A 24,852-nucleotide genomic window follows, 5' to 3' on the forward strand; every position below is an offset into this window, starting at 1 on the left:
TATAACTTGTATCCCGCATTTATCACCATTTCCTCGTTTGCAGGCAAGTGATTTGCAGTTTTGCTAGTAATTACATTGGATAGAATAAAAGCACAGGTAGTTTGAACAGTCAGTGAGCATTTAAGAGCCGACACCCATGACGGCAGTGATCATGCAGGCAATGGTTTGTTAATGCCACTTAAGTAGTACAATCCCAAATACTGCAGGAGACCCTTCTCTCAGTCGGAGTGTTGCTGCACTACAATTACAAGCCATTCCCTACCGTCGTAGTATTGTAAGCTCACTAGGAATCCCCCGGCTAGCATCCCAGGAGTACTGATAGTTATTGCATGGACATGAACTTATCCAAGTATAGTTAGCCCCGCAGTGTGGAAACTAAGTAAGAAGAATAGAGCTGATACCTGGCTTCCTGATGCCGGCTGGATTCTGGTCCGAGCTCTATGGCTGCACCTCCGTATATAATGCCCCTCCCCTGGCGAGATTCCAGGACATGCTTGTGAAATCCTATAATTAGCTGTAAGAAACAGATGAGACATCAGGAGGAGAAAACAAAAAATGTGCATCGATTGTTGTACAGTTCAGGTGTGATGTCAGGTTACTTTTGGAGGAGCGACCTAATAACTATATATAAATATATCAGGGGACAATACAGAGATCTCTCCCATATCTGTTTATACCCAGGACTGTAGCAAGGGGGCGCCCTCTACATTTAGAGGAAAGAAGGTTTCTACACCGACATAGAAGGGGGTTCTTTACTGTAAGAGCAGTGAGACCATGGAACTCTTTGCCGTAGGACGTGGTGATGGCAAATATGATAAAAGAGTATAAGAGCAGCCTGGACACCTTGAGTGTCGCAATGTTACATGTTATAATCACTAATAACTTCAGAAGGGTCAGTGATTCGGCGATTATTCCGATTACCAGATTGGAGTCGAGAAGGATTTTTTTTCCTTAAATGGGGAAAATTGTCTTCTACCTTATTGGGGTTTTTTTTTGCCTTCCTCTGGATCAACATTGGGGGGTAATCAGCTGAACTGGATGGACATTTGTCTTTTTCAGCCTAACATAAGTATTTATGCCTGCTTTCCCCACAAAATGTTCTTGTGCCAGCTACATGAGCTATTATATATCAGGCAGACCCTGCAGCCTCCCAGGTCCTCAGTGTTTGGCACTTCTTCAGTTCCATAGTTTGCAAAAAAGAAATCTCACACAAGCCAGATAGCTGATGGGAAGGAATCATGACTTCACACAAATCAGTGGTACACAAGGCATTTTTGCAGCAACATCATTCAGCTATCACTTCCATTATTGTTCCACTCACAGAAGTAGTGAAAAAGGAGGGATGACAAAAATATTTATATATGTATGTTGGCTTCCCGAATAGGGTTACAAATTTTTTGAACTGGTGCAGCCAACCCAATTCACGGATCAACTTTCAAGGACGACGTATATAAATGATTCTGTTGATCAATAGTAAAAAAATGAGCATAGGTGTGACCATCTTCGAGGAACACAGGACATCATGGAATTAGCTCAACTTCTGTTTTATTGAAAGCAGCATAAGTGGACACGTTTCAGGGCTGTGGCGCCCCTTCTCACAGTATTCACTGTGGATACACATCCAGAAGCATGGGCAGTAACAGGATACATGTCCAAATGTTGCCCAGGCTTCTGGATGTATTTCCCCAGCAGATACTGAGGAAGGGGTGCCACAGCCCCGAAACACGTCTACTTGTGCTGGTTTCAAAAAAGAACAGGGAAAATATCGCTCATGTGTGACTCCATTCAAAACGGCGCACAAAACTTGCGCAAGATTCACGCTGGTGAATTTAGCCTTAGAAAACTAACTCCACTACTATTTACCTCCTGTACATTACTATTTCGGGAAATGAACAAAAACGATAACTGCTACTCAGAACAGCGAACAACTATTCTTTAACATTTCGGACTGATGTCTATAAACTGACATTTTCATTTATCGTAAAAAAACAGGTAAAGCTTGAGATGGCAACCAAAATCATCACAAATGTGCCCAGAATTTTCATACCAGCAATAAGACTTTTTGTTCATGTAAGCAAAAATATCATCCACTTTACATAAACAGATGCACCACACGCCATAAACATGTGCTAATAACCGCCCCCTGTCATGCACACTGAGGAAGGATACCCAACAGTGTCTAATGAAGAGTTTCCATGAGCACAGGTCCCTTGCCTGATAAATATGCTTATTTGCATAGCCAGCAGAGAGGAGGGGAAGGAGAGCCTGGCCACAGTTCACATGACGGGGTGAGGGGGGGCTGGCCACAGTTCACGTGACGGGGTGAGGGGGGGCTGGCTACAGTTCACGTGGCTGAGCTAGGGAGGCCTGGCAACAGTTCACGTGGCGGAGCTAGGGAGGCCTGGCTACAGTTCATGTGACGGAGTAGGGAGGCCTGGCTACAGTTCACGTGACGGGGTGAGGGGGGGCTGGCCACAGTTCACGTGACGGGGTGAGGGGGGGCTGGCCACAGTTCACGTGACGGGGTGAGGGGGGGGCTGGCCACAGTTCACGTGACGGTCTGAGGGGGGGGGCTGGCCACAGTTCACGTGACGGAGTGGGCTGGCCACAGTTCACGTGACGGGGTGGGGGGGGGCTGGCCACAGTTCACGTGACGGGGTGGGGGTGGGGGGCTGGCTACAGTTCACGTGGCTGAGCCAGGGAGGCCTGGCTACAGTTCACGTGGCTGAGCCAGGGAGGCCTGGCTACAGTTCACGTGGCTGAGCCAGGGAGGCCTGGCTACAGTTCACGTGGCTGAGCCAGGGAGGCCTGGCTACAGTTCACGTGGCTGAGCCAGGGAGGCCTGGCTACAGTTCACGTGGCTGAGCCAGGGAGGCCTGGCTACAGTTCACGTGGCTGAGCCAGGGAGGCCTGGCTACAGTTCACGTGGCTGAGCCAGGGAGGCCTGGCTACAATTCACGTGGCGGAGTTAGGGAGGCCTGACAACAGTTCATGTGACGGAGTAGGGAGGCCTGGCTACAGTTCATGTGACGGAGTAGGGAGGCCTGGCTACAGTTCATGTGGCAGAGTAGGGAGGCCTGGCTACAGTTCAAGTGGCTGTGCTATGGAGGCCTGGCTACAGATCTGGTGGTTGAGCTAGGGAGGCCTGTCTGCAGTTCATGTGGCAAAGTAGGGAGGCCTGGCTACAGTTCATGTGACGGAGTAGGGAGGCCTGGCTACAGTTCACGTGACGGAGTAGGGAGGCCTGGCTACAGTTCACGTGACGGAGTAGGGAGGCCTGGCTACAGTTCATGTGACGGAGTAGGGAGGCCTGGCTACAGTTCATGTGACGGAGTAGGGAGGCCTGGCTGCAGTTCATGTGACGGAGTAGGGAGGCCTGGCTACAGTTCATGTGACGGAGTAGGGAGGCCTGGTTACAGTTCATGTGGCCGAGTAGGGAGGCCTGGCTACAGTTCATGTGATGGAGTAGGGAGGCCTGGCTACAGTTCATGTGACGGAGTAGGGAGGCCTGGCTACAGTTCATGTGACGGAGTAGGGAGGCCTGGCTGCAGTTCATGTGACGAAGTAGGGAGGCCTGGCTACAGTTCATGTGACGGAGTAGGGAGGCCTGGCTACAGTTCATGTGACGGAGTAGGGAGGCCTGGCTACAGTTCATGTGACGGAGTAGGGAGGCCTGGCTACAGTTCATGTGACGGAGTAGGGAGGCCTGGCTACAGTTCATGTGACGGAGTAGGGAGGCCTGGCTACAGTTCATGTGACGGAGTAGGGAGGCCTGGCTACAGTTCATGTGACGGAGTAGGGAGGCCTGGCTACAGTTCATGTGACGGAGTAGGGAGGCCTGGCTACAGTTCATGTGACGGAGTAGGGAGGCCTGGCTACAGTTCATGTGACGGAGTAGGGAGGCCTGGCTGCAGTTCATGTGACGGAGTAGGGAGGCCTGGCTACAGTTTATGTGACGGAGTAGGGAAGCCTGCCTACAGTTCACGTGACGGAGTAGGGAGGCCTGGCTACAGTTCATGTGACGGAGTAGGGAGGCCTGGCTACAGTTCATGTGACGGAGTAGGGAGGCCTGGCTACAGTTCATGTGGCAGAGTAGGGAGGCCTGGCTACAGTTCAAGTGGCTGTGCTATGGAGGCCTGGCTACAGTTCATGTGATGGAGTAGGGAGGCCTGGCTACAGATCTGGTGGTTGAGCTAGGGAGGCCTGTCTGCAGTTCATGTGGCAAAGTAGGGAGGCCTGGCTACAGTTCATGTGACGGAGTAGGGAGGCCTGGCTACAGTTCACGTGACGGAGTAGGGAGGCCTGGCTACAGTTCACGTGACGGAGTAGGGAGGCCTGGCTACAGTTCATGTGACGGAGTAGGGAGGCCTGGCTACAGTTCATGTGACGGAGTAGGGAGGCCTGGCTGCAGTTCATGTGACGGAGTAGGGAGGCCTGGCTACAGTTCATGTGACGGAGTAGGGAGGCCTGGTTACAGTTCATGTGGCCGAGTAGGGAGGCCTGGCTACAGTTCATGTGATGGAGTAGGGAGGCCTGGCTACAGTTCATGTGACGGAGTAGGGAGGCCTGGCTACAGTTCATGTGACGGAGTAGGGAGGCCTGGCTGCAGTTCATGTGACGAAGTAGGGAGGCCTGGCTACAGTTCATGTGACGGAGTAGGGAGGCCTGGCTACAGTTCATGTGACGGAGTAGGGAGGCCTGGCTACAGTTCATGTGACGGAGTAGGGAGGCCTGGCTACAGTTCATGTGACGGAGTAGGGAGGCCTGGCTACAGTTCATGTGACGGAGTAGGGAGGCCTGGCTACAGTTCATGTGACGGAGTAGGGAGGCCTGGCTACAGTTCATGTGACGGAGTAGGGAGGCCTGGCTACAGTTCATGTGACGGAGTAGGGAGGCCTGGCTACAGTTCATGTGACGGAGTAGGGAGGCCTGGCTACAGTTCATGTGACGGAGTAGGGAGGCCTGGCTGCAGTTCATGTGACGGAGTAGGGAGGCCTGGCTACAGTTTATGTGACGGAGTAGGGAAGCCTGCCTACAGTTCACGTGACGGAGTAGGGAGGCCTGGCTACAGTTCACGTGACGGAGTAGGGAGGCCTGGCTACAGTTCACGTGACGGAGTAGGGAGGCCTGGCTACAGTTCATGTGACGAAGTAGGGAGGCCTGGCTACAGTTCATGTGACGAAGTAGGGAGGCCTGGCTACAGTTCATGTGACGGAGTAGGGAGGCCTGGCTACAGTTCATGTGGCAGAGTAGGGAGGCCTGGCTACAGTTCATGTGGCAGAGTAGGGAGGCCTGGCTACAGTTCATGTGACGGAGTAGGGAGGCCTGGCTACAGTTCATGTGACGGAGTAGGGAGGCCTGGCTACAGTTCATGTGACGGAGTAGGGAGGCCTGGCTACAGTTCATGTGACGGAGTAGGGAGGCCTGGCTACAGTTCATGTGACGGAGTAGGGAGGCCTGGCTACAGTTCATGTGACGGAGTAGGGAGGCCTGGCTACAGTTCATGTGACGGAGTAGGGAGGCCTGGCTACAGTTCATGTGACGGAGTAGGGAGGCCTGGCTACAGTTCATGTGTCGGAGTAGGGAGGCCTGGCTACAGTTCATGTGACGGAGTAGGGAGGCCTGGCTACAGTTCATGTGACGGAGTAGGGAGGCCTGGCTACAGATCATGTGACGGAGTAGGGAGGCCTGGCTACAGTTCATGTGACGGAGTAGGGAGGCCTGGCTACAGTTCATGTGGCAGAGTAGGGAGGCCTGGCTACAGTTCATGTGTCGGAGTAGGGAGGCCTGGCTACAGTTCATGTGACGGAGTAGGGAGGCCTGTGTGAGGGCTGTTTGATGCCTACTACATACAAATGATCTGTTTTTTTTTTTTTTTAAATATTGAATGTGCCCAATCATGTTTAGGGGGTGTATCACTACTCCTTAAGGAGAGCAGATAGAAGGTGAGTGAGGAGACTTATAAGGCCATTCATGCTTCTCTGGGAAATATGCAACTAAGGAAGATGGAACAATACCTCTGCTTCACCATCTATCTTGGATTCTGGCTTGGTTTTCAATTCTTAATCATTGTTTCAAAGACTTGTATAAAGGGTCGGACATTGATTTGCAGGAATGCTACCAGCCAATAGGTGGCGCTGCAGAGGTATTGTTCCATCTTCCTTATGATCATGTTTTGGCGTGCAGCAGGGTATGAAAGTGATGTGAGTTGGAAGAACCAAAGAATAGAGAAACCATTCCTCTGAGAGGGCAGGCGCATTGTAACATAAAAGAAAGGGAGGATGCAGCAGCTCCCCTATTTGTATGCCTCCCCCACCATCTTCTTCATGTGCCTAAGTACAGCCCGAGCAGTGTGTCAGAGAGCAGAGAGACAGGGAGGGCTTGCAGCAGATAGAGATCCGGGAGCTGTCTATACATTCCTGTCTGTGCTGCGTCTCCAGCTGATTTCACATCTGCACTCGGGGCTCCTGCGAGTAGGAACAGCGGCAGACGGACCCCAATGGGGTCTGTCCGTTTTCCACCCAGCTGCCCGGTAATTTACAAGAAAAAAAAGTCAGACAGAGTTACAAAAATATTCAACTTTTGTTTTGGCAACAAGTAATTGGAAAACAACAGTACTATAATGTTAGAAGAACATATCAACCTTCGTAGTACTGTTATGCAATACTAATTACAGCTAGCTAAAGCTTGGAAAGATTACTATGTCCATGATGGGAAAGCAACAATACTTTACACGTTATATGGAATAATTATAACACTGGCAGCATACAATATGAAGTAAACAGCACTTACCGCAGGGCATCAATCCACACAGTTCTTCAACACGTAATACCATTCCACAACTTTTTGCCTAAACTGTACTAAAATGTCCAAGCTCAGTTATGGTTGTAGTAATAATAGTCCACTGCTAGTTGGCCAAGTCCTGGGTGAATCAGTACTGTTCATGTAACTAGTATCCCAACCCTCACCTTCGGGAGAAAACAAGTGAACTCGGCCATTTGTTGCTTACTTGATAACTTTTATTAAACAAAGCAAACAAACAGGCTGGACGTCGTATACTTATAAACCAACAACAACAAAAAGAGCACAAAAATGCCTTATTAATACAATATTTGATTGAAAACATAAAAAAATAATATCTAAAAAGATGAGTAACCATAGGAAAAACACTGAGCCAAGACAAATGAATATATTACTGTATATTATCCACAAGAGGTCATACATAGAATAGCAAGTAAAGTAGAAAGTAATTAAACAGCATATATAAAACTAGTATAAATACATGTGCAAAAATATAATAAGGGAGAAATACTTAACTCCGTTGCTTGGGGTGCCTCACCATGGAGTCAGTGCCAACATACATTTTGGCGTATATGCCTTCGTCTGGGGGTGGTAGCATGGTGTTAATCCAATTCATTTATATAAACCCCGATCAATGAAATGACGGGAACACAGCTGCAACCACTAATACTTACTGAGACCCGGGGCATAGTACAGGCGTGTGTGTCAGGGCGTATATACAGACCGCTCAAAACTGAAGCTCTTCAAGAGGATTGACCGCCCCACACTTCCGTTATAGCGCTGGCTCTTTCCTTCTCCACTATCGCCCAGAGGACAGGATTCTAGAGAGACACCCTTAGGGCATGGCAGGAACACCTGCAAGAGCCCACTAACTACTACAACTCGCAGCAGATACCAGTGAGGAGGTCCAACGCAAGAAAAGACAGAGCAGTCACACCCCAAAAAACTTCACTCTATTATGTTAAAACAACGGTCCCAACAAAATAACTAATACACACTATGCAATAAAGGCACCCCCCCCTTACAATACCAGTGAGGAAGAATGCTCTGGATGTGATTATTGTACTGTGGTGGGGATACTCCGAATGTGATCATTATACTGCTGATTATTATACAAATGCACATAATCTCACTGAAGTCAAGGAGTAGACACCTCAATGTCAGCATGCATGTCGGGGTCAAAGAGCCATACAGCGTAGGCACGGGATTGGACCGCTGTCAAGTCAGTGACAAGGAGAGGCACTGAAGAGGTGGAGGGGCATGAGAAAAGGCCAAGTGGTGTGACCTGGGGCTTAGGCTGCCCTCCTCCGTGACTAGAGGTGGGCTGATTTGCGCAGATAACAGTAGATTATATGTGTAGGTTGTACGTCATGTGGCAGAGAACGAAATGCTGGTGACAGAATCCCTTTAAGGGGCATGTTTGTTAAAACCCGCTCTGGCTGTTACCAGGATACTCTCATTACTGCTGGCAATTATAGCGGGAGAATGGTGAATTAAAAAAAAATTAAAAGAAGCAACTTTGCAAACAGTGTTGATAAAAAAAAGGATCTTCAGTTTTGTAGAGCTCTGCATCTCCATGGTTAGAGCCTGTGTAGTCTGGTCTTCAGGTTTGTAGAGCTCTGCATGTCCATGGTTAGAGCCTGTGTAGTCTGGTCTTCAGGTTTGTAGAGCTATGCATCTCCATGGTTAGAGCCTGTGTAGTCTGGTCTTCAGGTTTGTAGAGCTCTGCATCTCCATGGTTAGAGCCTGTGTAGTCTGGTCTTCAGGTTTGTAGAGCTATGCATCTCCATGGTTAGAGCCTGTGTAGTCTGGTCTTCAGGTTTGTAGAGCTCTGCATCTCCATGGTTAGAGCCTGTGTAGTCTGGTCTTCAGGTTTGTAGAGCTCTGCATCTCCATGGTTAGAGCCTGTGTAGTCTGGTCTTCAGGTTTGTAGAGCTATGCATCTCCATGGTTAGAGCCTGTGTAGTCTGGTCTTCAGGTTTGTAGAGCTATGCATCTGCATGGTTAGAGCCTGTGTAGTCTGGTCTTCAGGTTTGTAGAGCTATGCATCTGCATGGTTAGAGCCTGTGTAGTCTGGTCTTCAGGTTTGTAGAGCTATGCATCTCCATGGTTAGAGCCTGTGTAGTCTGGTCTTCAGGTTTGTAGAGCTCTGCATCTGCATGGTTAGAGCCTGTGTAGTCTGGTCTTCAGGTTTGTAGAGCTCTGCATCTCCATGGTTAGAGCCTGTGTAGTCTGGTCTTCAGGTTTGTAGAGCTCTGCATCTCCATGGTTAGAGCCTGTGTAGTCTGGTCTTCAGGTTTGTAGAGCTATGCATCTGCATGGTTAGAGCCTGTGTAGTCTGGTCTTCAGGTTTGTAGAGCTCTGCATCTCCATGGTTAGAGCCTGTGTAGTCTGGTCTTCAGGTTTGTAGAGCTATGCATCTCCATGGTTAGAGCCTGCGTAGTCTGGTCTTCAGGTTTGTAGAGCTATGCATCTCCATGGTTAGAGCCTGTGTAGTCTGGTCTTCAGGTTTGTAGAGCTCTGCATCTCCATGGTTAGAGCCTGTGTAGTCTGGTCTTCAGGTTTGTAGAGCTCTGCATCTCCATGGTTAGAGCCTGTGTAGTCTGGTCTTCAGGTTTGTAGAGCTCTGCATCTCCATGCTTAGAGCCTGTGTAGTCTGGTCTTCAGGTTTGTAGAGCTATGCATCTCCATGGTTAGAGCCTGTGTAGTCTGGTCTTCAGGTTTGTAGAGCTCTGCATCTCCATGCTTAGAGCCTGTGTAGTCTGGTCTTCAGGTTTGTAGAGCTATGCATCTGCATGGTTAGAGCCTGTGTAGTCTGGTCTTCAGGTTTGTAGAGCTCTGCATCTCCATGGTTAGAGCCTGTGTAGTCTGGTCTTCAGGTTTGTAGAGCTATGCATCTCCATGGTTAGAGCCTGTGTAGTCTGGTCTTCAGGTTTGTAGAGCTATGCATCTCCATGGTTAGAGCCTGTGTAGTCTGGTCTTCAGGTTTGTAGAGCTCTGCATCTCCATGGTTAGAGCCTGTGTAGTCTGGTCTTCAGGTTTATTGTCTTCCACCTGTACCCTACTTGTTACTAGCCCAATGAATGAATGTTAGGGCTTAAACACATGGGCACGTCTTATTCCTGTTATGCGGCCATGATAATCACGGCCACATAATGGGACAAAACTAAAGCATTGATTTTAATGGTTTCATTTTCACTATCGGGATTCTTGCCGGCCGGCGAAGAAAAAGAAAAAACTTGTACGTGCTCAGCCTCTGAACCCGTCCTTAGGAAGAAGCAGGGAATATACAGCAGGTAGTATGTCAGGGTGATCAGATTACACACGGTGGTTTCTTGTGGCCCTCAGGCTTTATTCACATGAGCGTATATCGGCTGCGCTTTCATGCTCGGCCGATATACGCTGCCCATCTGATGTATTGGTTTACAATGCATCAGTCAAGAAGGGCGTATTCCCGCAGTGTAAAAGCACCAGGCCAGCCAAGATAGCCCACAGGAGTGCATTTCGGCCAAGCGCTTTTACGTTGGCCAGGAAAGATAGTTCAGAAACTATCTTCCTGGACGGAATATGTCGGTGGCTCCCATAGACTTCTATGGGAGTGGGAGGCTATGGTAGCTGCCGGAGAAGGGAGGTAGGAGGGAGTTTAGCAACGTGTCTGCTACACTCCCACCCCTTTTCCTCTTTCTCTCCGCCTCTTGCCAGCTGATTGCAATGAGAGGGGGCAGGATGGGGCAGGAGCTAATTGCTAAGCTCCCGTCCCGCCCCGTCCACTTGCCGAGAGCTATTTACTGTGAATGGAGGCAGGTGGATCGGAATGATCCCCGGCCTGCTCAGCCTCCATTCACCGAGTGATGATCTCTTATATGTAAAAGCACTGGAATGATTATTGCTGGGACGACCTTTTGGGTATCTGCGCCTGACGCATATTAGCCTTTTACACCCTACCTCGGCCCTAACAACCAATCAGGTTAAATCAGCCAACTGAAACAACCAATCAGGTTGCTGGAATTGTGAATCAGAACCAATCAGGTTGCTGGAATTGCTGATTGTTGCAAAGGTGCGGAAGAAGATGTTAATATGCGTGCCTTACAGCTAGTTCTGTGCAAATGGGCCCTTATCATGGAGATGCATAGGCCCCCAAAACCGAATAATAGGGGTGCTTTCTATTAAAAAACCTACTCTACTCTATTGTCTGCACCCTGCAAGCAGTTTATGTTATATAACAAGGCCATCGTTGGGTGTGTAGCTGGGGATTACTCATAGCAACATGTACTACTTTTCTCAAAATGATAATTAGAGGCGTTTACTTGCATTTATATTAATAAGTATTGTGCAACAAAAAAACCATTCATTCAAACGCTACAGAAAAGTTTCATGACAAGTTCATAGAAAACAGAAAACCGTCATCTCATTATGGCATTGATTAGCCATGAATTACATAAGCAGACTATGAGTAATACCAGTGATCACCCTGCTGCAGGCCCACATGAGGCATTCATCATGCTGGCAGCAGGGGTCACTCCTAACGCCTCTCCTGCTCTCTGCACAGCAGCTCTTCCATCCTGAAGCATTGTTGCCCTATATGTGTCCTCAGTCTCCACAAGGGGAGACAGTACTTCCCCCAATCCACATCTGCTGATGACAGTAGACAGATCTGCTCCGACCCTGTGTAGTGCCTGAGGCTCCTAGTTAGAGGCGCAGCTCACATTGAAATCAATGGCAGCGGCACATGTAATTGCAGGCTGGGGTCCCTTGATTTCAATGAGAGTTGCACCTGCAATTATGAGCGCTGGCCAGTACATAAGGGTCATAGCAGAACTTCTGCATCGACCCCAGAGTATCCTGGCAGACACTTCGTGGAAAACCCCTTTAGGCTGTGTCCACATAGGGCGGATTAGCTGCGGACCCCCTTGAAAGCAAATTCTTTGGCATTTGCAGTAGTAGCAAAGTGGATGAAATTTTGAAAATCTTGTCCACAAGCTGCTGAAAAAATCTGCACAAAGCTTGTGCAAAAATTGACATGTGGTACAGAAAGTAATTCCACTTTATGTCAATTTTATCATCATTTCCACTGAAGAAGTCACCACTTCTCAATGAGGGGGTGAATTCCGCAATAAATACGTGATAAAACCAAATGGTGCAGGCTTGGAGGCAGAATGTCCGCTACAAATATTCCGCAGTAAATCAGCCCTGTATGGACCCAGTCTCAGGGCTTATTCACATGACCATATATTGGCTGGGTTTTCACACCCGGCTGATATACGGTGTCCCTCTCTGCAGGGGGAGGAGGCTGGAAGAGCCGGGAGCAGCACACTGAGCTCCCGCCCCTTCTCTGCCTCCTCTCCACCCCTCGGAACTATTTGCAATGAGAGGGGGCGGAGCTAAGTTCTGGGACTTATCCAACTGGTAGAGGGTGGGATGGAGGGGGGGAGCTGTCACGGGTGGCTCTGCGATCTCTTCTTATAATGGCGGGAAAATAGCCCAGCTTGGTTGCGCGCAAAGCAACAGAAATAATAACTTTGGTGACATCAACATTACAAGCAAATTTATCTTCAACGCTCTCTGTTACTATTTGTTTAAGGTGACGGAAGACAGAATCCCATCAGTCTAAGTTATCTGAGGGTTGTTTCCAAAGCATTGCTATGCAGGCATTGGTAGTTATGGAGGATTGGGTTACTTTCTCTGGCTTTAGATGTAGCAGGGGCTTGTATCCCTCACTGTTGTGTAAAATGATCCCAGCTTTTCTCCTCCACCCTGCACTTTGTTCTGCCGCTTGTAATCTCTCACGCTCCACTCCAGGTAACATTATATCCTGCAGCACCGCTGCGCACCCCCTTCCCCGTTGACCTCTAGACAACTACTCCTCAAACTCCTCCTTCACTTCTTGCCTCAACTCCCGCACTTTCCCTCTAACTCCTCCTCACATCCTGCCTCGCCCTGCTCACTTTCCCAGCTTGCATCTCCTCCACCAATCAGGGATTTTTATTAACAGCAACCAATCCGGAGCCAGCATTACTGGGCAGAATAGTCACCTGTGAAGAAGGGGAATAGACAGGGTTTTACTCATGTATGATCCGTGCCATGTCTCCGGAGGAGTACATAACCAGGTGTTTTAGGACTGTATGACCCCCTCCCTAAAGCACTACAAAGGCACTCTGTAGTCGTGATAATATGCACTGATGAAATATATTGTGAGACCGGAGTGATGCATTATGGTAAATATAATGTTGCACTTACAGTGTGTGAGTTCAGAATTTTGTTTGCCTTCGTCTCCATCTGTCCGCCGCTGCACCATGACGTAACCTGCAACTCAGGCGCCTCATCCGTGACCCATTTCATAATAGCAGCAGATTACTGGAGGTTAAAGAGGCCGAGCAAAAACCACGGAAGATACTGGCAGCAGCTCATGAAGAAGCATGAGGCAATATTACATTTTCTCTCCAACTGCCACTACTGTAGAAGTAGACAAGTAATAAAAGAAGTAGCCCTGATGGAAGGAACTCTGTTCAGTACTGACTAAATAGACCATTGGGATAAAAGCAATGGCAATAGAATGTGAATAGAAGCCTTGCCAAAACAAGTTTAAAATCTAAGGGCCCATTCAGACAAGCGGATTGATTGTTTGAACGAATGTGTGACGTCATCGCTCGCTCGCTCCCAGACAGCTTGTTTAGACAGGTAGCTACATCATGGATTGTTAAAACAAGAAGTTATTCAGTCTTTCCCATTCCCTGTTTAAGGCTTTGTTCCCACGAGCTTATATTGGCCCGCCTTTTTCACGGTCGGGCGATATATGCTATAATCTGCTGCATTGGATTCCAATGCATCAGATCACATGGCCGTATTCCCGCGACGTAAAAACGCCCGGACGGCTAATATAGCGCCGGGCGTTTTTACATTGGGCCCAAAAGATAGTCTTTTGGGCCGGAATACGTCGGTCGCTGCATAGACTCCTATGGGTGCCAATGACAGCGGCCAGAGGTGGGAGGGAGTTTAGCAGCATGACTGCTAAACTCCCTCTTCTCTCCTCCCCTTTGGCTGATTGCAATGGGGGGGCGGAGCTAAGTGCTGCCCCACCCCAACTCCTCCCATTGCTGGCTGCGGACAAAGGCAGAGCTAATCTCCACCCCTCCCATTGCAATCAGACAGTGGTGAGTAGAGAGGAGGTGAGCCGGTGAGGGGGAGGTAAGAGGCAACGACCTGGCGGCCTCGGCGTATATGTGCTAGGGCCCATTCCGTCTGAGCGGGTGCACAAATGTTAGATTTGTGCGCCCATTCACGAGTTTTAACTCCTCAGATCATAGCGTATATTGGCCATACGTGAACACAGATATATGCCATATATGCTCGTGGGAACAAAGTCGAAGTGAATGAGAGCTGCTTAAACTGAACGATAAGTGAAGGAGCCAAGAAGGATTTATATGCTGCATAAAATGAACAATGAGTGAAAAGCAAAAAATGATAGTTTGTGGTTCGGTCATTAGTTTTATTTCGACTGAACGATTATCCTTCACTTTCCCTCGTTTGAACGTTTATTTAACCGATAACCGTTCAGTCTAAAAGCACCCGAACCCTTGCAGTCCTAAAAGGTCAGGACTGTATAAGCACAGTGACGACAAGCAGATACAGTATGCTTAAAGCGAAGCCACGCTTTTTTTTCTAAAATGTACAGAATAGGTGATTAGAAGCATTTTTGTAATTCGTTTAATCAATCAGTCTACTCTGTATGTTTTCCATATATTCAGCTATGCAGCTAGGGGAAGCTGAACATGGAGCCCCGGCCTGTTATCTGCAGTGCCGACACAGCAGCTTACATAGAAGAGTATATTAATAAATGTCTGTCTCTTGTGGTACTAATTTATATATGGATCTCCACCATAGTGTTAGAATTCTCTTGGCATCTGTATTATGTCACTTTTAGGAGTTAACAGCTTCTTGCTAATAATTGCTTAATAAGCTGGCTGGAATAAACCGCAGCCCAGCCAGTCAGTCAGTGACTTTGGCTACGTATACTGGCTCCTCAGAGCAGAAGGTGCAGTCTATATTTCTTGTATCAAGCGCTGCGGAATGAGTTGGCGCTATGCAAATAAAGATTATTATTATATTATTATTATTGTATCCAGGTCTTGTGAGTCAGTGCTTGTGTTCAATGAGGAATGCAGTCAGGGTATGTGGAGATTTACTCTGTCAGTTTGGATTGCTTTATATATTTGTTCTGTTCTGCTTCTTCTGTGTGTGTTGTTGATTGTCCTTTCACACAGGGTGGAATATTAAGGAGTTGAGGAATATGCCGTTCTGTGAAATATTCAACCCCAAAATCCACACTGCTAACATACAGATTTTGTTGCGGAATTGAAAATAGCAGAATCCTGCAAGGAATTCCACATCCAAGTTCTGCAGTTAGCCGTGCCGATTTTGGTGTGGAATTCAGGGACGGCAGATTCCACAACAGTGTTGTAAAATATTCCGTCCTGTGTGAAAGATGCATTAAGGCCCATTTAGACACATCGATTATCACTCAAAATTCGCTCAAAAGCCGTCTTTTGAGCGATAATCGTGTGTAACTGCACTGACATCGTTTAGTTTTCGTTAAACAGTCGCTGATCATTGTCTTTCAGCGTACTAAAAGACAATGATGAGCCTTATCAAGAATTAACAGCAGGATACAGCTGATAGTATTGATTCACCTGTATCTCGCTCCCTGAACACAGGCAGGGTATGAAGAACACAGCGGTCCAGCTGTGTTCTTCATGCTCCACATGGAGCGCACAGCTGTATATCAGCTGAGCACTCCGTGAACAGCCGGGGTATGAAGAACACAGCAGTTCAGCTGTGTTCTGCATAGCCCGCTCGGAGCGTTTGGCTGTATAACTGTTGGGAGCTCCGAGCAGAACACAGCTGGATGCAGAAGACATGCGGCCCCGCTTCTCTTCTGCATCCCCCACTCGGAGTGCTCAGCTGTATAACAGCCAGACACTCCGAGCAGAGAACAGCTGGATGCAGAAGAGAAGCGACCCCGCTTGTCTTCTGCATACTCCGCTCGGAGCGTTCAGCTGTATAACAGCCGGGTGCTCGAGGCAGAGAACAGCTGTACGCAGAAGACAAGTGGCCTGCTTGCCTTCTGCATCCCCTGCTCGGAGCGCTCAGCTATATAACGGCCGGGCGATCTGAGCAGAGAACAGCTGGATGCTGAAGTCAAGCGGCCCCACTTGGAGCACAAAGTGATTGCTCAACGTTTGAGCGATCACCTTGCGCTTAAAGGCACACAACAATTATCGCTCAAAAGTCGCTCAAAAGACATGTTTTGAGCGCTAATCGTTGGGTCTAAATGGGCCTTTAGTCTGTTCATGGGGTTTGTCTTCCTTCCTTTTTTCACCTAGGATCTTTTAAACAATATTTACACAACTGAAAAAATCGTGCAAGTTCTGTGTATTTACACAGTGCACAAAAAAATGTGCATGATGTATTAACCCATTGTTTCCCATGAGATAATTTACACAGGAGGTTTTTTTCTCTTAAGGCTCCTTCACACAGGCTATTTTGTGTGCTTTTTCATTCACACAAACCACATCCAAAAGAAGTAATTGGTTTCAATGGGATCCCTCACATTTCCCTTCGCCCACATTTCCGTTGGGTGAAAAAATACGTAACATTCTCTACCCTTGTATGCATTTGCATACCCAAGGCTCAATAGCAGTCTATGGCGGTGCGAAAATGCGCCCCTCATCTGCACAAAATCACATACAGTGTAACACCGGGAACTAATTAGGCTGCTGAGTCGGTTCATGTGCAGTAAAAAGCATGAGAAAGAATCTCATTGCACTCTATTTAGAGCGCAATCAGATCATCCTCTTGCGAGCGTACCTACACAAGATGAAGAGCTCCTTTGTGTGAAGAAGCCATTACTAATACTGCAAGATTGAAAAACTGAAGCAGGTCCTATTTTGATGCGAGTCACACACGAGAGCAGGACTTGTAATGTACGGTGTCTCACACATCCCGCAGCACATAGGTGGGGTGTCTGTTTGCTGCGCGATGTGAGGTGCAGCCGTATAAATACGGCCTTAGAGAGGCCTCAGACTCCTGTTGTGGGGTTCCCCTATTTGAGGGCAGGTACTCGACTGTTTAGGCAGGTGCAACCATTTTTAGTTCATTTCCCTTTATGTAATTCGCTCTGGTGTGTTTCTCATCTCTGAGTCCCATTCTAGTCCTGGTGGGCTGTGTAACGTCCTTATCGGACCTGACATACTCTACTTTCTCCCTTAAAATGGTGTAGCCACAAAATACCTTAGATATTTTTCTATAATAGAGCTTACTATTAGAAACATATGAAGATAGGCATTAGGAATAGCAACAGAGTAACTTTCTTATTCCATTTTTAATATTCAAAACTGCAAAATATTAAATACTAGCTTACCCGTCGGGCGTTGCTGCGAAGACAGACAGACATACATACATTCGTTGTTATATATCTAGATAACAACCAATCACAGCGCAGCTTTCATGTTTCCTCAGTATAATATATAACAACCAATCACAGCGCAGCTTTCATGTTTCCTCAGTGGTATAATATATAACAACCAATCGCAGCGCAGCTTTCATGTTACCTCAGCAGTATAATATATAACAACCAATCACAGCACAGCTTTCATGTTACCTCAGTGGTATAATATATAACAACCAATCACAGCACAGCTTTCATGTTTCCTCAGTGGTATAATATATAACAACCAATCGCAGCGCAGCTTTCATGTTACCTCAGCTTTATAATAAATAACACCCAATCACAGCGCAGCTTTCATGTTACCTCAGCAATAAGAGAAATAGCAACCAATCATAGCGCAACTTTTATTCTGCCTCAGCAATATAAAAAATAGCAACCAATCACAGCGCAGCTTTCATGTAACCTCAGTATAATATATAACAACCAATCACAGCACAGCTTTCATGTTACCTCAGTGGTATAATATATAACAACCAATCACAGCGCAGCTTTCATGTTACCTCAGTATAATATATAACAACCAATCACAGCACAGCTTTTATTTTACCTCAGCAATATAAAAAATAGCAACCAATCACAGCGCAGCTTTCATGTAACCTCAGTATAATATATAACAACCAATCACAGCGCAGCTTTCATGTAACCTCAGTATAATATATAACAACCAATCACAGCGCAGCTTTCATGTTACCTCAGTATAATATATAACAACCAATCACAGCACAGCTTTCATGTAACCTCAGTAGTATACGAAGTAGCAACCAATCACAGCACAGTTTTCATGTTACCTCAGCGGTATAATATATAACAACCAATCACAGCACAGCTTTCATGTTACCTCAGCAGTATAATATATAACAACCAATCACAGCACAGCTTTCATTTTACCTCAGCATTCTCAATATCCAGTAATTGTCTTGTGATACGTTCGGCAGATGCATCATTTTGTAGTTGAACACGCCTCCCGTTGCTCGTAATCCCTTTTGCTTTTGTGTTTGAGATGGAAATCAAACAATCTTTGTCTGGGGGGCATAACTATCGACGATGCTCGCACGTGCGCCACCTATCGTAGGATAGATGTACCATGCCAGTAATCTTCCCAGGAGTGTACTCAGCAACTTCCCAAAGTTTCATGGCGATTGGATGAATGGTGTAGTAATGCATAAAGGACAGACAGACAGACAGACATACATTCATTTTTATATATATAGATGACATCAGAAAGTGAGAGAATTAGATTCTGTACATAAAATTTGAACGCTAATTCTTTTGCGCTTAGAATTGAATAATCAGTTGGGACCTATTAACTTTTCCTATTTATGACATAATCAATGCTTGTGCCAAATTTCAAGTTTCTATGACATTGGGAAGTGAGAGAATTAGATTCCGTACGTAAAATTTGGACACTAATTCTTTTGCGCTTAGAATTAAATAATAGAGTTGGGATCCATTTGCTTTTCCTATTTATGACATAATCAATGCCTATGCCAAATTTCAACTTTCTATGACATTGGGAAGTAAGAGAATTAGATTCTGTAAGTAAAATTTGGACGCTAATTCTTTTGCGCTAGAATTAAATAATCGAGTTGGGACCCAATAACTTTTCCTATTTATGACATCAATGCTCATGCCAAATTTCATGTTTCTGCGACATCGGTAAGTGAGAGAATTAGTGGCAATTAGTGGCAATGATGGAAATCGAACGATTTACGTGGGGAGCGTAACTGTCGACGACGCTCGCACGCGCCCCATTTATCATAGGATAGATGTACTATGCCAGTAATCCTCCCAGGAGTGTACTCAACAACTTCCCAAAGTATTATAGCGATCGGATGAATGGTGTAGTAGCGCATAAAGGACAAACAGACACACAGACAGGCACACAGACATTCAATTTTATATATATAGACTAGCTTACCCGTCGCACGTTGCTGCGAAGACAGACATACATACATTCGTTTTAATATATCTAGATAACAACCAATCACAGCGCAGCTTTCATGTTACCTCAGCAATGACACATTCTGAGGAGCAGGCAGACTCCCAGGAACTGTTCTCGGGCCCCTGCCCAGATTGAGGAACCAACAATGGTTCCTCTCCCACCGGAGGAGTTTGTGGTGACCGATGCCCAACCTTTGGAAAGTTCCCGGGGTCTGGGGGATGAGGCTGGGGACATCCAGCAACTGTCTCAAGAGCTTTCAGTGGGTGAGGAGGAGGATGATCATGATGAGACACAGTTGTCTATCAGTGAGGTAGTAGTAAGGGCAGTAAGTCCGAGGGAGAAGCGCACAGAGGATTCGGTGGAAGAGCCGCTGGACGATGAGGTGACTGACCCCACCTGGTGTGATAAGCCAATTAAGGACAAGTCTTCAGAGGGGGAGGCAATTGCAGCCACAGGACAGGTTGGAAGAGGCAGTGGGGTGGCCAGGGGTAGAGTCAGGGCCAGAGCGAATAATCCACCAGCTGTTTCCCAAAGCACCCCCTCGCTCCAAGCCACCGTGCAGAGGCCAAGGTGCTCAAAGGTGTGGCAGTTTTTCACAGAGACCGCGGACGACCGACGAACAGTGGTGTGCAACCTTTGTCTCGCCAAGATCAGCCGGGGAGCCACCACCACCAGCATGCGCAGGCATATGATGGCCAAGCACCCCACTAGGTGGGACAAAGGCCATTCACCGCCTCCGGGTTGCGCCACTGCCTTTCCCCCTGGGCCCCAACCTGCCACTGAGATCCAACCCACCACTCATGACACAGGCACAAGCCTCTCCCGGCCTGGACCCACACCTTCACCTCCGTTGTCCTCGGCCCCATCAAGCAATGTCTCTCAGCGCAGCGTCCAGCCGTCGCTAAGAGAATCGTTGGAACGAAAGCGCAAATACGCCGCCACACACGCTCAAGCTTTAAATGTCCACATAGCCAAATTGATCAGCCTGGAGATGCTCCCGTACAGGCTTGTGGAAACTGAGGCTTTCCAAAACATGATGGCGGGTGCCCCGCCCTACTCGGTCCCCAGTCGTCACTATTTTTCCCGGTGTGCCGTCCCAGCCCTGCACGACCACGTCTCCCGCAACATTGTACGTGCACTCACCAACGCGGTTACTGCCAAGGTCCACTTAACAACGGACACATGGACAAGCACAGGCGGGCAGGGCCACTATATCTCCCTGACAGCACATTGGGTGAATTTAGTGGAGGCTGGGACCGAGTCAGAGCCTGGGACCGCTCACGTCCTACCCACCCCCAGAATTGCGGGCACCAGGTCGATGCTGGTATCTTCGGCGGTGTATGCCACCTCCACTAATCCTTCCTCCTCCTCCTCCAACGCTACCTCTACCTCGCAATCAAGACGTGTCAGCAGCAGCACGTTGCCAGCAGTCGGTGCGGCGCGGCAGCACAGCGGTGGGCAAGCGTCAGCAGGCCGTGCTGAAACTACTCAGCTTAGGAGAGAAGAGGCACATGGCCCACGAACTGTTGCACGGTCTGACAGAGCAGACCGACCGCTGGCTTTCGCCGCTGAGCCTCCAACCGGGCATGGTCGTGTGTGACAACGGCTGTAACCTGGTGGCGGCTCTGCAGCTCAGCAGCCTCACGCACGTGCCATGCCTGGCCTACGTCTTTAATTTGGTGGTTCAGCGGTTTCTGAAAGGCTACCCACACTTGTCAGACCTCCTCGGCAAGGTGCGCCGGGTCAGCGCACATTTCCACAAGTCCAACACGGACGCTTCCACCCTGCGGACCCTGCAACATCGGTTTAATCTGTCAGTGCACCGACTGCTTTGCGACGTGCCCACACGGTGGAACTCTACGCTGCACATGTTGGCCAGGCTGTATGAGCAGCGTAGAGCTATAGTGGAATACCAACTCCAACATGGGCGGCGTAGTGGGAGTCAGCCTGCTCAATTCTTTACAGAGGAGTGGGCCTGGATGGCTGATATCTGCCAGGTCCTTGGAAACTTTGAGGAGTCTACCCCGATGGTTAGCGGCGATGCTACAATCATTAGCGTCACCATTCCCCTGCTATGCCTGTTGAGAAGTTCCCTGCAAAGTATTAAGGCTGACGCTTTGCGGTCGGAAACGGAGGCGGGGGAAGACAGTATGTCGCTGGATAGTCAGAGCACCCTCATGTCTATATCTCAGCGCGTTGAGGAGGAGGAGGGGGAGGAGCCTGAGGAAGAGGAAGGGGAAGAGACAGCTGGGCCCACTGCAGAGGGTACCTATGCTGCTTGCCTCCCATCTGTTCAGCGTGTATGGCCTGTGGAGGAGGAGGAGGAGGATCCTCAAAGTGATCTCCCTAGTGAGGACAGCCAAGTGTTGCGTACAGGTACCCTGGCACACATAGTTGACTTCATGTTAGGATGCCTTTCTCGTGACCCTCGCGTTGGACGCATTCTGGCCCCTACGGATTACTGGGTGTACACACTGCTCGACCCACGGTATAAGGAGAACCTTTCCACTCTCATTCCCGAAGAGGAAAGGGGTTCGAGAGTGATGCAATACCACAGGGCCCTGGTGGACAAACTGATGGTAAACTTCCCATCCGACAGCGCTAGTGCCAGAAGGCGCAGTTCCGAGGGCCAAGTAGCAGGGGAGGCGTGGAGATCAGGCAGCATGTTCAGCGCAGGCAGGGGAACACTCTCCAAAGCCTTTGCCAGCTTTATGGCTCCCCAGCAAGACTGTGTCACCACTTCCCAGTCAAGGCTGAGTCGGAGGGAGCACTGTAAAAGGATGGTGAGGGAGTACGTAGCCGATCGTATGACCGTCTTCTGTGATGCCTCAGCACCGTACAACTACTGGGTGTCAAAGCTGGACACATGGCACGAACTCGCACTGTATGCCCTGGAGGTGCTTGCTTGCCCTGCCGCTAGCGTCTTGCCAGAGAGGGTATTTAGTGCAGCTGGGGGAATCATCATGGATAAGCGTACCCGCCTGTCAACTGACAGTGCCGACAGGTTTACACACATAAAGATGAACAAAGCTTGGATTTCCCCAGACTTCTCTTCTCCACCCGCGGGCAGCAGTGGTACCTAAAGCTTATTTTCGCTGCAACCGCAGATGCAAGCATTGTTGTCCGTAAAAAATGGGGACCTTTACCTTTGTCAATCTGTATATGATATTCGTCCTCCTCATCCTGCTCCTCCTCCTGAAACCTCACGTAATCACCCCGAACGGGCTATTTTTCTGTGGCCCAAAAGGCTCATATAACTTTTGTAAGCAATATTTATACGTTTCAATTCTCATTAAAGCATTGAAACTTCCACCTGAACCAATTTTTTTTTAACTGGGCTGCCTCCAGGCCTAGTTACAAATTAAGCCACAGTAAGCTAAGTGATTAATGGGTTTCACCTGCCCTCTGGGTTGGGCATTGGCAATTTTTCTGGGGTACATTTGTACTGTCGGTACACCAATTTTTGGGGCCCTCGCCTACAATGTAATCCAAGTAATTTTTATGGGCTTCGCCTGCACTCATGGTACACCAATGTGTCTGGGGTTGGCCTACACTTTTGCTACAGAAATGTAACTCTGTTCTGCTTACCTATACTTCTGCCACAGTAATGCTACAGGGGTCTGATTATACTTCAGCAACAGAAATGTCACTTCGGTCTGCCGATACTTCTGCTCCTGAAATGTTACCTTGGTTTGTGTATACTGCAACTACTGAAATGTTAAAAATACTGTGCTCTCCCTATACTGCTGGAACGGAAATGTTTATCTGTTGCTTTGCCCATACTGCTTCTACTTAAATGTTACTGGGGCCTGTCTATACTGCTACTACTGCAATGTTGCTAATACTGGGCTCTCCCTATACTGCTGGAACGGAAATGTTACAGGGGTCTGTCTATACTGTTGCTACTGAAATGTGACTGGGGTGTGTCCCTACTGCTGCCAATGAAATGTTACTGGGGTCTCTCCCTACTGTTAGTACTGAACTGTTACTGGGGTCTGTCTATACTTATACTACTGAAATGTTACTGGGGTCTGTCTATACTGCTACTACTGAAATGTTAAAACTACTGTGCTCTCCCTATACTGCTGGACGGAAATATTAATCTGCTGCTTTGCCTATACTGCTTCTACGTAAATGTTACTGGGGCTTGTCTGTACTGCTACTACTGAAATGTTAAAAATACTGTGCTCTCCCTATACTACTGCAACAGACATGTTCATCTGCTGCTTTGCCTATACTGCTTCTATGTAAATGTTACTGGGGCCTGTCTGTACTACTACTACTGAAATGTTAAAAATACTGGTGCTCTCACTATACTGCTGGAACAGAAATGTTTATCTGCTGCTTTGCCCATACTGCTTCTACGATAATGTCACTGGGGCCTGTCTATACTGCTACTACTGAAATGTTACTAATCCTGGGCTCTCCCTATACTGCTTCTACGTTAATGTTTCAGAGGTTTGTCTATACTCTTGCTACTGAAATGTTACTGGAGTCTGACCCTTTTGCGGCCATTGAACTGTTACTGGGGTCTGTCTATACTTATACTACTGAAATGTTACTGGGGTCTGTCTATACAGCTGCCATTGAATTGTTACTGGGGTCTCTCCCTACTGTTAGTACTGAAATGTTACAGGGGTCTGTCTATATACCTGCCAATAAAATGTTACTGGGGTCTGTGTATACTGCTGCAAATGAAATGTTACTGGGGCCTGTCCCGACTGCTGCCAATGAAATGTTACTGGGGTCTGTCTATACTTATACTACTGAAATGTTACAGGGGTCTGTCTATACAGCTGCAAATGAACTGTTACTGGGGTCTGTCTATACTTATACTACTGAAATGTTACTGGAGTCTGTCTATACTTATACTACTGAAATGTTACTGGAGTCTGTCTATACTGCTGCCAATGAAATGTTACTGGGGCCTGTCCCGACTGCTGCCAATGAAATGTTACAGGGGTCTGTCTATACTTAGACTCCTGTAACATTTCAGTAGTATGTCTATACAGCTGCATATGAAATGTTACTGGGGTCTGCCTATACTGCTGCAAATTAAGTGTTACTGGGGCGTGTCCCTACTGCTGCCAATGAAATGTTACTGGGGTCTGTTCCTACTGTTGCTAATGAAATGCTACTGGGGTCTGTCCTACTGATGCAACTGAAATGTTACTGGGGCCTGTCTATACTGCTACTACTGAAATGTTACTAATACTGGGCTATCCCTATACTGCTGCTACAGAAATGTTACTGGGGTCTGTCCATACTCTTACCACTGAAATGTTACTAATTCTGGGCTCTGCCTATACTGCTGCTACTGCTATATTACAGGGTTGTGGAAACAGAGGCTTCCCAAAGACATGATGGCGGCGAGGCCGCGCTACTAGGTCCCCAGGCGCGACAATTTTTCAGCAACGCGGTAACTGGGAAGGTGCATATAACCACGGACACGTGGACAGGACACGTACTGCCTCAAAAACATCCCCCTCCTCCTCCTCCTCCAACAATGAAAACATTCTTGGAAAATGCTTTCGCAGTGGTCCGTCTGACGGCAGTCCAAGAATTTCACCTTAAACGACACAATAAGAAAGCCCCCCGCCAGCCC

At 47.8% G+C, this 24,852-nt stretch overlaps 1 protein-coding gene across 1 annotated transcript in view; it reads right to left on the reverse strand.

Annotated features, from left to right (window-relative positions):
* LOC136578905 (leukocyte elastase inhibitor-like) overlaps positions 1–24,852 on the reverse strand; it is a 70,147-nt gene that overhangs the window by 23,621 nt on the left and 21,674 nt on the right. Inside the window, exon 2 of the mRNA XM_066579081.1 lies at positions 402–514. The gene's annotated coding sequence lies outside the window, so the exon portion shown is untranslated. The remainder of the gene's footprint in view (positions 1–401; positions 515–24,852) is intronic.

This window comes from Eleutherodactylus coqui, chromosome 9 (genome assembly GCF_035609145.1).
Source record: "Eleutherodactylus coqui strain aEleCoq1 chromosome 9, aEleCoq1.hap1, whole genome shotgun sequence".
NCBI lineage: Eukaryota > Metazoa > Chordata > Amphibia > Anura > Eleutherodactylidae > Eleutherodactylus > Eleutherodactylus coqui.